Source organism: Rhinoderma darwinii, chromosome 4 (genome assembly GCF_050947455.1).
Source record: "Rhinoderma darwinii isolate aRhiDar2 chromosome 4, aRhiDar2.hap1, whole genome shotgun sequence".
In the NCBI taxonomy this organism is placed as follows: Eukaryota; Metazoa; Chordata; class Amphibia; order Anura; family Rhinodermatidae; genus Rhinoderma; species Rhinoderma darwinii.
The window spans coordinates 299,255,998-299,268,979 of record NC_134690.1 but is presented as its reverse complement, the minus strand read 5'-3'; positions in this window follow the sequence as shown (position 1 = coordinate 299,268,979).

Sequence of the window (12,982 nt, the reverse complement as noted above, 5' to 3'; positions counted from 1 at the left end):
AAAGCCACAGGTCAACAAAGTTGAGGCTATCCAAAACTGGCCCCAGCCCTCAACCAAAAAGCAGGTCAGAGCTTTTCTAGGAATTGTAGGTTATTACCGCAGGTTCATTCCAAACTTTGCCCGCACAGCAGCTCCCCTGACAGATCTTACCAAGGGAAGTAAGTCTGTCATGGTCAAGTGGGACACGAAGGCTGAAAGCACCTTTCAAGAGTTGAAACTGGCCCTGTGTAACCAACCAGTCTTAGTCACTCCTAACTTCAAAAAGGAGTTTGTTGTCCAAACTGATTCTTCTGATGTGGGGCTCGGAGCAGTTCTGTCACAAGAGGTGGGTGGTGAGGAACATCCTGTGACTTATTTGAGCAGAAAACTTACCCCGGCTGAGAAAAACTATAGCATAGTTGAACGGGAGTGCTTGGCAATTAAGTGGGCACTTGAGTCCCTGAGATATTATTTATTGGGTCGTCAGTTTAGGTTGGTTATAGACCACTCTCCTCTTACGTGGATGTGTCAAGCTAAAGAGAGAAATTCAAGAGTTACACGGTGGTTTCTTACTTTGCAGAACTTCAAATATACTGTGGAACACAGAGCAGGAAAACTGCAGGGCAATGCAGTCTAGGACACACTGCCTTGTAGCTAAATGTGTCCGATCCCACGGGCTCGAACAGAGGAAGAGGGTATGTGAGACAGTGACAGGTAAAGTCATTGAGGGAAGGTGCATTTCCCCTAGAATCCTGTCATATGTATCCTAGGCTCCAGGGAATGAGTATTTTTTGCAATAGAAAGCTCTAGCTTTCCAATCTCGGCTTAAGGAAAAGCTGGAAAAAGGGCCTGGAGTTGGATTGGGGAAGAGCAGGGCGGGTTCCCCAATCCCTAGTCCATCTCTGTTTGTAGGACAAGGCTGCTGCTCAATTAGCTGCACCTGCAGCCTGTGTATAAAAAGGTGCAGACACAGTGTGTGTCAGTCTCACCCCTGACTCAGACCGGAGACTACTAAGGCTGGAGTAGCCTGTATTCTATGTGAGTAAAGACCTGTGTTACTTTGTCTCCAGTGCCGGGTAGGAAGGCACTTGGTATAGTTAGATAATATCTTGTTTAGTTAGTGCTCAGACGAGCAGGATTTATTTTGTATTTTGCCTTGTTGTACAAGAGGCTGTTTCTTTGACAAGAATAAAACACAGGCAAAGCCCTGTTATGAACTTTAATGCACGGTGTCCCTGTCTCTGGCTACTAAGAAACCGCTGTACCAACCTCTCCTGATGAAATTCTGTTCCATGTAAAACCCCCTCAAAAAACAAGTGGGTAGTGGCGTAACTACGGCGGTAGCAGCTGTAGTGGCTGCTTTGGGGCCCGCGGATTGTGGGGGCCCGTGCCGCCAGCCGCTATGGATGCTACAGCAGTAGCGCCGATACTCTGGGGCCCGCGCCGCCGAGCCTCCAACAAGTATGGGCTGGGTGACACAGGCCCTCTCATGCCTGTAGGCGTCACTATCACTGGAGGGAGCCCCGGTGCTAGCGACAGCCAAATACATGCATTAGCGCTGAACGGCCGGGCATGGCCCTACCATTCAGCGCCTTACAATGATGCTGATTGGCTAGCTTGAAAGGCACTGATTGACGGGGCAAGTGATTCTGCCCCGCCAATCAGCATCATTGGACAATGCTCGTTCAGCTCCTGCAGACCCGCTCAGAAGAGAGCATGTCTGCATTGCCAGCGAACAGCGTGGGAACGGGATCATGTGAGTGTGTAAAGTTTTTGGGGCTCTATCTACAGGGGGGTCGTCTATATGTGGGCCACTATATACAGGGGGGTCTATATGTGGGGATGTGGGGATGTGGGGTACTAGTTACAGGGGTGGTCTGTATGTGAGGATGTAGGGCACAATCTACAGGGGGGGTCTATATGTGGGGATGTGGGCCACTATATACAGGGGGGTCTATATGTGGGCCACTATCTACAGGTGGGGGTCTATATGTGGGGCATTATCTACAGAGTGGTCTATATGTGGGGCACTATATACAGGGGGAGCTATATGTGAGACACTATACAGGGGTGGGCTATATGTAGAGCACTATCTATAGGGGAGTTATTTTTTTGGACACTTTCTATAGGGGTTGGCGATATGTGGGACACTATATACAGGGGTGGGTTACCTGTGGGGCACTAGCAACAGGGTGGCTATATGTAGGGCACTTTCTACAGAGGTGGGCTATACGTGGAGCACTACCTATAGGGGAAGCTATATGTAGGGCAGCACGGTGGCTCAGTTGTTAGCACTATTTCTTTGCAGCTCTGGAGTGCATATGTGGGCACTATCTACAGGGTCTGTATGTGGGACAATATCTACAGGGGCTTCTATGTAGGTCACTATCTACAGAGGCTCTATGGGGGTCACGATCCACAGGGGGCTATGGGGCACTATCTAGAGGGGGCATGGTGTGTGTGTGACAGTGTATGGTACTATTATAATCAGGGACACAGTGTATGGTGCTATTATAGTTAGAGGTGCAAGAGGTGTTGAGAATTTTAACTTTATTTATAGGTGCAGAAATGTTTTAAAAGTGAGAAGCTGATCTGAGCGGAAAACTGCAGAAATGGGTCAGAAATCCATCATAGATATCTGAATCGGAGGGAGAAGAAAAGAACTAGAATCTGAGACGTCACCGGTGAGTCACTTAATGTAAATGTTTATTCTGCCTCTAATCAGCACTGTAGTCACTGTATGATCTGCAATGAGATGATTATGATATCATTATTTTGTGAAACAGCATCTGCCAGCATAACCTCACCATTGTTCGGTCCATGCTGGGAGCTGTAGTTTTACGCCGTACAAACCTATATGGCAGGGGTTGCACTAAATTGAGCTGTATTTGTTCTGGGGTTGTATATATGTACTGATCTTGTATAATATTGCTTATAACACTGAAAAGTATGTTGTGCAAGACAAATGTTAACAAAATTAACAAATACATACTCATATTCTTCGGGAATATCCTCTGTATCAGACATGGTGGGATCGAGGGCTAAAAAGGAGCAAAAAGAAAATTATTATTCTGTTTTGTACCAATATTTAAGAAGGGTAAGATGTTGGAACTGAGTAACTTCTAGTAAGTTTGACATTCGTGGTATGTGAAACATTTGGGGGTATTCTAAGTGATGAACTACAAAATTATATAGCGGAGAATAGTCTAATAACTGATAACCATCATGGATTCATGAAAAACAGGTTGTGCGTAGCCAACATGCTCGGTTAGGTAAGTGCAAATCTGGATGTCGGTCATGAAACTAATGAGATATATTTGGATTTTGCAAAAGCACTTGATACTGTTCCACATAACAGTCTTGTTCTGAAGCTACAGACGCAGGGACTGGGGGACCATGTATGCGAGTTGGTAAAAAATTGGTTAAGGGACAGAAAACAAAGAGTCGTTATCACTGGCGTAGCTATAGGGGTCGCAGCGGTCGCACTTGCGACCGGGCCCCGAAGCCAGGGGGGCCCACGGCCCCCCGCAGCACATCAATAAAAAGTTACTATAGTAACTATAGTAACAGACTTTACTTACCTTCCTGGTTCCGGATCACAGCAGAGGTCCTGACGTCAAGCACTGTGCGCAGCGCATGACGTCACAGCGCTACAGCATCGAGAGGACAGAACTTCCGCCGCGGCTGAAGAGGAAGGTAAAATTAGCCCTGACTGGCGGGGTCCGACTCCCGGGACCCGCCAATCAGCTGTTTTGAAGGGGCCGCAGCACTCGTACGAGAGCTGCTCCCCTTCATTCCGGTCACACTGTGAATCGGTGTCGGCGATTCACAGTGTGAGCGAGTAGTGAAATGAAAGGGAAGCAGTTCTCGTACGAGTGCTGCGGCCCCTTCAAAACAGCTGATTGGCGGGTCCCGGGAGACACATCAGCTATTGATGGCCTATCTTGTGGATAGGCCATCAATGTTTAGGGACTGCACAACCCCTAAGCCTACGATGTAGCAGGCTTAGGGGGCCCATGAGACAGGATCACAGATTGTGTGATCCTGTCTGCTGGGCCCTGTATCTAAGCCAATCACATGGTAGGCATAGATACATGGCCCATGTGTGATCCTGTCTGCTGCTGGGCCCTGTATATAAGCCAATCACATGGTAGGCTTAGATACAGGGCCCATGTGTGATCCTGTCTGATGGGCCCTGTATATAAGCCTACCACACTGTAGGTTTAGATACAGGGTCCAGCACACAGTAATCTTATACTGTATAAGATTACTGTCTGCTGGACCCTGTATCTAAGCCTACCTTGTGGTAGGCTTAGATACAGGGTCCCACAGACAGTATCACACATGGGCCCTGTGTCTAAGCCTAACACATGTGTTACTAATCAGTTTTTTTGTGTGTTCTCTTACAGGTTCGGTCGTTGGACTACGTCGGATTCCAGGACTACTTCGATGACGGCTTTTTTTTTATTATCAATAAAATGGTTAATGAGGGTTGTGGGTTTTTTTTTTTATTTCAATAAAATATTTTTTCTATGTCTTTGTTTTTTTTTAAACTATATTACTACCGCCTTAGTAATGGCCGCCGGCTGATTGACAGTATCCATTGCTAAGGCGGGGCTTAGTGTTATCCGGTGCAGAGGCTAACACTAACCCCCTTTATTACCCCGGTACCCACCGCCACCAGGGGTGCTGTGAAGAGCTGGGTACGATCCATTACTTGACCATCTGTAGTGATGGTCGGCCACTGGGGCGGCCGCAGGCTGGTAGTATCAGGAGGGGAAAGGCCAGAAACAGCGGCCCTTCCCACCCTGGTAATGCTAGCCTGCTGCTGCTTTATTGTATCTGGCTGGTTATGAAAAATGGGGGGGGGACCCCACATCATTTAAAAAAATTTAAAAAAATTAAAATAATTGGAAAGAACGATGTCGGGTCCCCCCCAATTTTCATAACCAGCCAGATACAACACAGCAGCAGCAGGCAGCATTACCAGGGTGGTAGGTGCCACTGTTTTTGGCCTTCCCCATCCTAATACTACCAGCCTGGGGCCGCCCGGGTGCCTGACCGTCACTACAGATGGTCGGGTACTGGTTCGTATCCGGCTCTTCCCAGCACCCCTGGTGGCGGTGGGTACCGGGGTAATAATGGGGGTTAGTGTTGGCTTCTGCACCTGCTAACGTTAAGCCCCGCCTTAGTAATGGAGGTTGTCAATCAGCCAGCGGCCATTACTAAGGCAGTGATAGTAAAGTTTAAAAAGATACAAGCACATAGAAAAAATATTTTATTGAAATAAAAAAACACAACCCTCATTAACCATTTAATTGAGAATTACAAAAAAGGCCGTCATTGAAGTCGTCCTGGTATCCGAAGTCCAACAACCGAACCTGTAAAAAACACACAAACACACAAAAATAATCAGTAACACATAAAGAAGCAAAATTATTATTCTTACCTTTCCTGGGTCCAGCGCTGGAGCCGCAATGTCAGCGAGCTGAGTCCTGTATCTAATCCGATCATGTGTGATACTGTCTGCTGGGCCTTATATCGAATCCAATCATGTGTGATACTGTCTGCTGAGCCGTGTATCTAATCCTATCATGTGTGATACTGTCTGCTGAGCTGTGTATCTAATCCTATCATGTGTGATACTGTCTGCTGAGCCCTGTATCTAATCCTATCATGTGTGATACTGTCTGCTGAGCCCTGTATCTAATCCTATCATGTGTGATACTGCCTTCCGAGCCACTGTATCTAATCCTATCATGTGTGATACTGTCTGCTGGGCCACTGTATCTAATCCTATCATGTGTGATACTGTCTGCTGAGCCCTGTATCTAATCCTATCATGTGTGATACTGTCTGCTGGGCCACTGTATCTAATCATATCATGTGTGATACTGTCTGCTGAGCCACTGTATCTAATCCTATCATGTGTGATACTGTCTGCTGAGCCACTGTATCTAATCCGATCATGTGTGATACTGTCTGCTGGGCCCTATATCTAATCCGATCATGTGTGATACTGTCTGCTGGGCCCTATATCTAATCCAATCATGTGTGATACTGTCTGCTCAGCCACTGTATCTAATCCTATCATGTGTGATACTGTCTGCTCAGCCACTGTATCTAATCCTATCATGTGTGATACTGTCTGCTCAGCCACTGGATCTAATCCTATCATGTGTGATACTGTCTTCTGAGCCAATGTATCTAATCCTATCCATAGTTTATAGAGTCGTAGTGCTATAGATATGCTATGCTGTCTCCTATACACACATTTTTTTGGGGGGGCGGACACATTTATTGGGGCTATTTCCCCTGACATTTTAACCCCTTAGGGTATGTTCACACGGCAGCGTCCATTACGTCTGAAATTACGGTGCTGTTTTCAGGAGAAAACAGCACCGTAATTTCAGCCGTAAAGTCATGTGCAGGCGTCTTTCGCTGCGTCCATTACGGACATAATTAGAGCTGTTTTTCTATGGAGTCCATGGAAAACGGCTCCATTTACGTCTGAAGAAGTGACAGGCACTTCTTTGACGCGGGCGTCTTTTTTACGCGCCACCGTTTGACAGCGGCGCGTAAAAAAATGACCGTCGGCACAGAACATCATAAGACTCATTCAAATGAATGGGCAGATGTTTGCCAACGCTATTGAGACGCATTTTCGGACGTAATTCAATGCTAAAACACCCGAATTACGTCCGTAAACAGTGTGTGTGAACCCAGCCTTAGTGATGCCCCGGCTGCTAGTGCTGCATTGTTGGGTCACTTAGGAGACCCAGCGATGCAGCTGAAAGCTGCGGACCGTCGGCCATGAGGGGGGGGCCCAATAAGAACTTTTGCATCGGGGCCCATGAGCCTTTAGCTACGCCACTGGTCGTTATAAATGGTACTTACTCAAAATGGGCTGAAGTCAGCAGCAGGGTACCACAAGGATCGGTGTTAGGCATCATTTACACGAGGGTAATATACGCGCGTGCGACGCGCGTGCTTTTCACGCTTGTCGTACGCACCAATATTACTCTATGGGGCAGTGCAGACAGTCCGTGGGTTTTGCGCAGCGTGAGTGCGCTGCGTAAAACTCACGACATGTTCTATATTTCAGCGTTTTTCCCGCATCACGCACCCATTGAAGTCAATGGGTGCGTGAAAACCACGCAGGTTGCACGGAAGCACTTCCATGCGAACTGCGTGATTCGCGCAACAGCTGTCAAACTCTGAATGTAAACAGAAAAGCACCACGTGGTTTTCTGTTTACAAACATCCAAACGGAGTGTCAAAATGATGGCGGCTACGAGAAAATCTCGCAGCCGCGCATCATACTCTGATGACCTACGCAGCTGTTAAGTGCCTTTTGCACACGCAAAACGCAGCGTTTTTTGCGTACGCAAAACGCACACGCTCGTGTAAATCAGGCCAAAGGCTCAATTATTTTTAATCCCTTTTATTAATGACCTTGGGGATGGGATTTATAGCAAGGTGTCTGTTTTTGCTGACGATACAAAACTTTGTAGGATATTTAAAAGTCAGCTTGACTATAAAATATTATAGAAAGACCTAGATAAGCTGCTAGCATGGGTAAAAAAATGGGCAATGAAATTTACTGTTGAAAAATTTAAAGTAATGTAACTAGGATGGAATAATAGTATTATTGCATATACATTAAATGGAATAAAACTGGGGACAACAAAACAAGAGAAGAACATGGGTATTCTGGAAACAAATAAGCTAAGCAGCAGTACTCAATGTCAAGCAGCAGCTGCAATAGCAAATAAGATTTTAGGGTGTATAAAAAGAGAGACAAAAACCTGTAATTCAAATGTAATATTACACCTCTATAAATCCCTTGTAAGACCACATCTTGCATATGGAATTCAGTTTTGGGCTCCACATTGTAAAATTTATATAGGAAAACCCAGGCGCGTAGCTAAAGGCTCATGGGCCCCGATGCAAAAATTCTTACTGGGCCCCCCCCCCCCCCCCCGCGAACTTCTCATGGCCGACGGTCCGCAGCTTTCAGCTGCATCGCTGGGTCTCCTAAGTGACTCAACAATGCAGCACTAGCAGCCGGGGGCGTCACTAAGGCTGGGTTCACATACCCTATTTACGGACGTAATTTGGGCGTTTTAGCATTGAATTACGTCCGAAAATGCGGCTCAAAAGCGTCAGCAAACATCTGCCCATTCATTTGAATGGGTCTTACGATGTTCTGTGCCGACGGTCATTTTTTTTTACGCGCCGCTGTCAAAAGGCGGCGTGTAAAAAAGACGCCCGCGTCAAAGAAGTGCCTGTCACTTCTTCAGACGTACATGGAGCCGTTTTCCATGGACTCCATAGAAAAACAGCTCCAATTACGTCCGTAATGGACGCAGCGAAAGACGCCTGCACATGCCATTACAGCTGAAATTACGGTGCTGTTTTCTCCTGAAAACAGCACCGTATTTCAGCCGTAACGGACGCTGCCATGTGAACATACCCTGAGGGCTTAAAATGTCAGGGGAAATAGCCCCAATACATATGTGTCCGCCCAAAAAAAATGTGTATATGAGACAGCATAGCATATCTATAGCACTACGACCCTATAAACTATGGATAGGATTAGATACAGTGGTTCAGCAGACAGTATCACACATGATAGGATTAGATACAGTGGCTCAGCAGACAGTATCACACATGATAGGATTAGATATAGTGGCTCAGCAGACAGTACCACACATGATAGGATTAGATACAGTTGCTCAGCAGACAGTACCACACATGATAGGATTAGATACAGTGGCTCAGAAGGCAGTATCACACATGATAGGATTAGATACAGTGGCTCAGCAGACAGTATCACACATGATCGGATTAGATATAGGGCCCAGCAGACAGTATCACACAAGATACGATTAGATACAGGGCCCAGCAGACAGTATCACACATGATTGGATTAGATACACAGCTCAGCAGACAGTATCACACTTGATTGGATTAGATACAGGGCCCAGCTCGCTGACATTGCGGCTCCAGCGCTGGACTCAGGAAAGGTAAGAATAATAATTTTGCTTCTTTATGTGTTACTGATTATTTTTGTGTGTTTGTGTTTTTTTTACAGGTTCGGTTGTTGGACTTCGGATTCGAGGACTTCAATGACGGCGTTTTTTTTATTCTCAATAAAATGGTTAATGAGGGTTGTGTTTTTTTATTTCAATAAAATATTTTTTCTATGTGCTTGTATCTTTTTAAACTTTATTATCACCGCCTTAGTAATGGCCGCTGGCTGATTGACAACCTCCATTACTAAGGCGAGGCTTAATGTTAGCCGGTGCAGAGGCTACACTAACCCCCATTATTACCCCGGTACCCACCAGGAGTACTGGGAAGAGCCGGGTACGAACCAGTACCCGACCATCTGTTGTGACGGGCAGGCACCGGGGTGGCCGCAGGCTGGTAGTATTAGGCTGGGGAAGGCCAAAAACAGTGGCCCTTCCCACCCTTGTAATGCTGCCTGCTGCTGCTGTGTTGTATCTAGCTGGTTATGAAAATTGGGGGGGACCCTACATCGTTCTTTCCAATTATTTTTTATTTTAAATGACGTGGGCCCCCCCCCCCCATTTTTCATAACCAGCCAGATACAATAAAGCAGCAGCAGCCTAGCATCACCAGGGTAGGAAGGGCCACTGTTTTTGGCCTTTCCCCTCCTGATAATACCAGCCTGCGGCCACCCCAGTGGCTGACCATCACTACAGATGGTCAGGTACTGGATCATACCCGGCTCTTCCCAGCACCCCTGGTGGCGGTGGGTACCGGGGTAATAAAGGGGGTTAGTGTTAGCCTCTGCATCGGCTAACACTAATCCCCGCCTTAGCAATGGATGCTGTCAATCAGCCGGCGGCCATTACTAAGGCGGTAGTAATATAGTTTAAAAAAAACCACAAAGACATAGAAAAAATATTTTATTGAAATAAAAAAAAAAAAACACAAAACCCTCGTTAACCATTTTATTCATAAAAAAAAAAGCTGTCATCGAAGTAGTCCTGGAATCCGACGTAGTCCAATGACCGAACCTGTAAGAAAACACACAAAAAATGATTAGTAACACGTGTGTTAGGCTTAGATACAGTATAAGATTACTGTGTGCTGGAGCCCTGTATCTAAACCTACAGTGTGGTAGGCTTATATACAGGGCCCATCAGACAGGATCACACATGGGCCCTGTATCTAAGCCTACCATGTGATTGGCTTATATACAGGGCCCATCAGACAGGATCACACATGGGCCATGTATCTAAGCCTACCATGTGATTGGCTTAGATACAGGGCCCAGCAGACAGGATCACACAATCTGTGATCCTGTCTCATGGGCCCCCTAAGCCTGCTACATCGTAGGCTTAGGGGTTGTGCAGTCCCTAAACATTGATGGCCTATACTCAGAATAGGCCATCAATAGCTGATGTGTCTCTCGGGACCCGCAAATCAGCCGACACGGATTCACAGTGTGACCGGAATGAAGTGACCGGAATGAAGGGGAGAAGCTCTTGTACGAGTGCTGCGGCCCCTTCAAAACAGCTGATTGGCGGGTCTCGGGAGTCGGACCCCGCCAGTCAGGGCAAACCTTACCTTCCTCTTCGGCCGCGGCGGGAGTTCTGTCGTCTCGATGCTGTGCGCGGCGCATAGCGCTGTGACGTCATGCGATGCGCACAGCGCTTGACGTCAGGACCTCCGCTGCGATCCGGAACCAGGAAGGTAAGTAAAGTATGTTACTATAGTAACAGGGGCCCGCGGCCCGAGTTACTATAGTAACTTTTTATTGATGTGGTGCGGGGGGCCGTGGGCCCCCTGGCTTCGGGGCCCGGTCGCAATTGCGACCGCTGCGACCCCTATAGCTACGCCAGTGGGAAAACTGGAGAGGGTTCAAAGGCAGGTGACTAGATTATTAAATGGAATGGAGGGTGACCCTTACAATGAAAGGCTAGAGAAATTTGGCTTGTTCAGCTTGGAAAACAAGATGCTTTAGAGGTGATCTTATAAATATGTGTGGTCAAAATCTGTACTTTCTAAGGACTCTACTAAGGACCAAGGACATTCATTGCGTGTGGAAGAAAGATGTTTTAGACATCAAAATACTGTAGAAAGGGTTCTTTAGAGTTAGAGTAATAAAACCATGGAATGGCCTACCCCAAGAGGTAGTAATGGCAGATACAATGTCAGCATATAAAACAGGCTACGTGTTTACGGACAAATTGCATTGAGGGTTATAACTAATCAAGCAATAAATTACATATAATTGATTGAGAAAGTTTGAACTTCATAGATATGTGTCTTTTTTCAACCTATGTACAACTGTAACTATGTGTTACTTTATTAATTTTTTCCACAATGTTAAAAGAGAATTTACAATTTCAGAAACGATTTCACTAACAAAAAGATTACTCTTTAAATATTATCATTAACTAATTCAATCCGTGCATACAGCCATAATAAAGCTTTGTTTTAGCCGTAGGACTGCCATAGAGGTGCGCAGGACCTCTATTGTATCTTTGTATGCCTGTTTCATTCAGAGGTTTTTTTCATTGCTTGTTCCATCTGACTCGGTATGTACAGTATAGAGGTATTCTCTACTAGAAGCATTGCATGTGTACTTAAAAATTGCACAGTCTCTGTGCACTGCCGTACAGGATCCATGTATGTGTGCACAAGCCCTAAGGTTTTGGTTTCCTAGTAAACATGCAACAAATTGTTGGGCATTATTTTAATTATTTTGGCTTAATTTGTCTGGTGAGTTTTTTACATCAGCAGTTTTCAAATTACTCCCATCTTATCAGTGTTTTCTTATCAGTGACTGTTAGATACATCTCCTTGTATGGTTTTCCTACCAGCCAGGATATTGTTTTTAGAGCTGTAAGGTGTCATGCCTAATCTTTTGCTTATCACATCTTTAAGGCCTTTTACTACTGGCTATTAACCATGTATGTATTAATACACATGAGAAATTCTTGACATTAGGTCACATTAATATTTCAACAATATTAATATCATATCCTCCAAAATATGTACTGTTTATACTATATACTCTAATGCTGTTTGTATCAATTACATTTATAAAACATAAAAAAGCATAAAAGTATAAGGATATTAAATATGTGTATGCTATAGCCAAGAATAAAGATCCCTATGAGTGTTTAAAGTTGCCCTCACTTGGCATGTATGTGGCATCTGTACATGGGTGTAGAGCACAGTATCCAGGTACAAAAATGTTGTGGAGGACAAGGATACATTTTTTTTTGTGGGTTTAGGAAACCTTAATTCTGCATGATATGGACATATTAAGGTATGGGACAATGGCATTATGGGTAGGGCATCCATTTTATGAAGGAAGCAAGATAAGTGTGTCTGGGCTTTGTGGAGCTTGAGTTTTCTGTTATTTTATTATTTTTAATAGGAATAGGAAGTAGAAAAGTGTTTACTTATGAATTTGGGAGAAAGGTGATTACATTTGGTGCCTTTTTAATTACAAAAACATAATTATTTCAGTTCTTTGTCACTGTAGTAGCAGTGTCATCATAAAAGCATGATCTGGAGAATTGCAGCACGCTATTTAAAGCAGCCATTGTACTGCCAATTTAAATATACTGATTGTAGACTTAAACAAGTTTAAATAGTTTCTTGTTTTGCTAGAATGTATTTATTTTCCTTAAATGCTAATTGACATCACTAATTTTTTTCACTAATTCTTTGGCGGGGGGGGGGGTTTGTGCAAATAAAGCTTAAAGCTGGCCATACACTTGGACTGTAATGATTTTAACATCAGCTACCTAATCATTTGAAACTCAAAGTGTGAACCTGATAGTTGCCAACCATAAAAATACAATATTTAATCAGTGACTGACATTTACATATCAACAACTCTCATATCTCATATCTGGCATGAAACAAAAAAATACATCAAAGAATTAAGGCAATTTTACACCGGCCCATAAGCGGCCGATGCAACGAGCGCCGATCAACGAGACATCGTTGA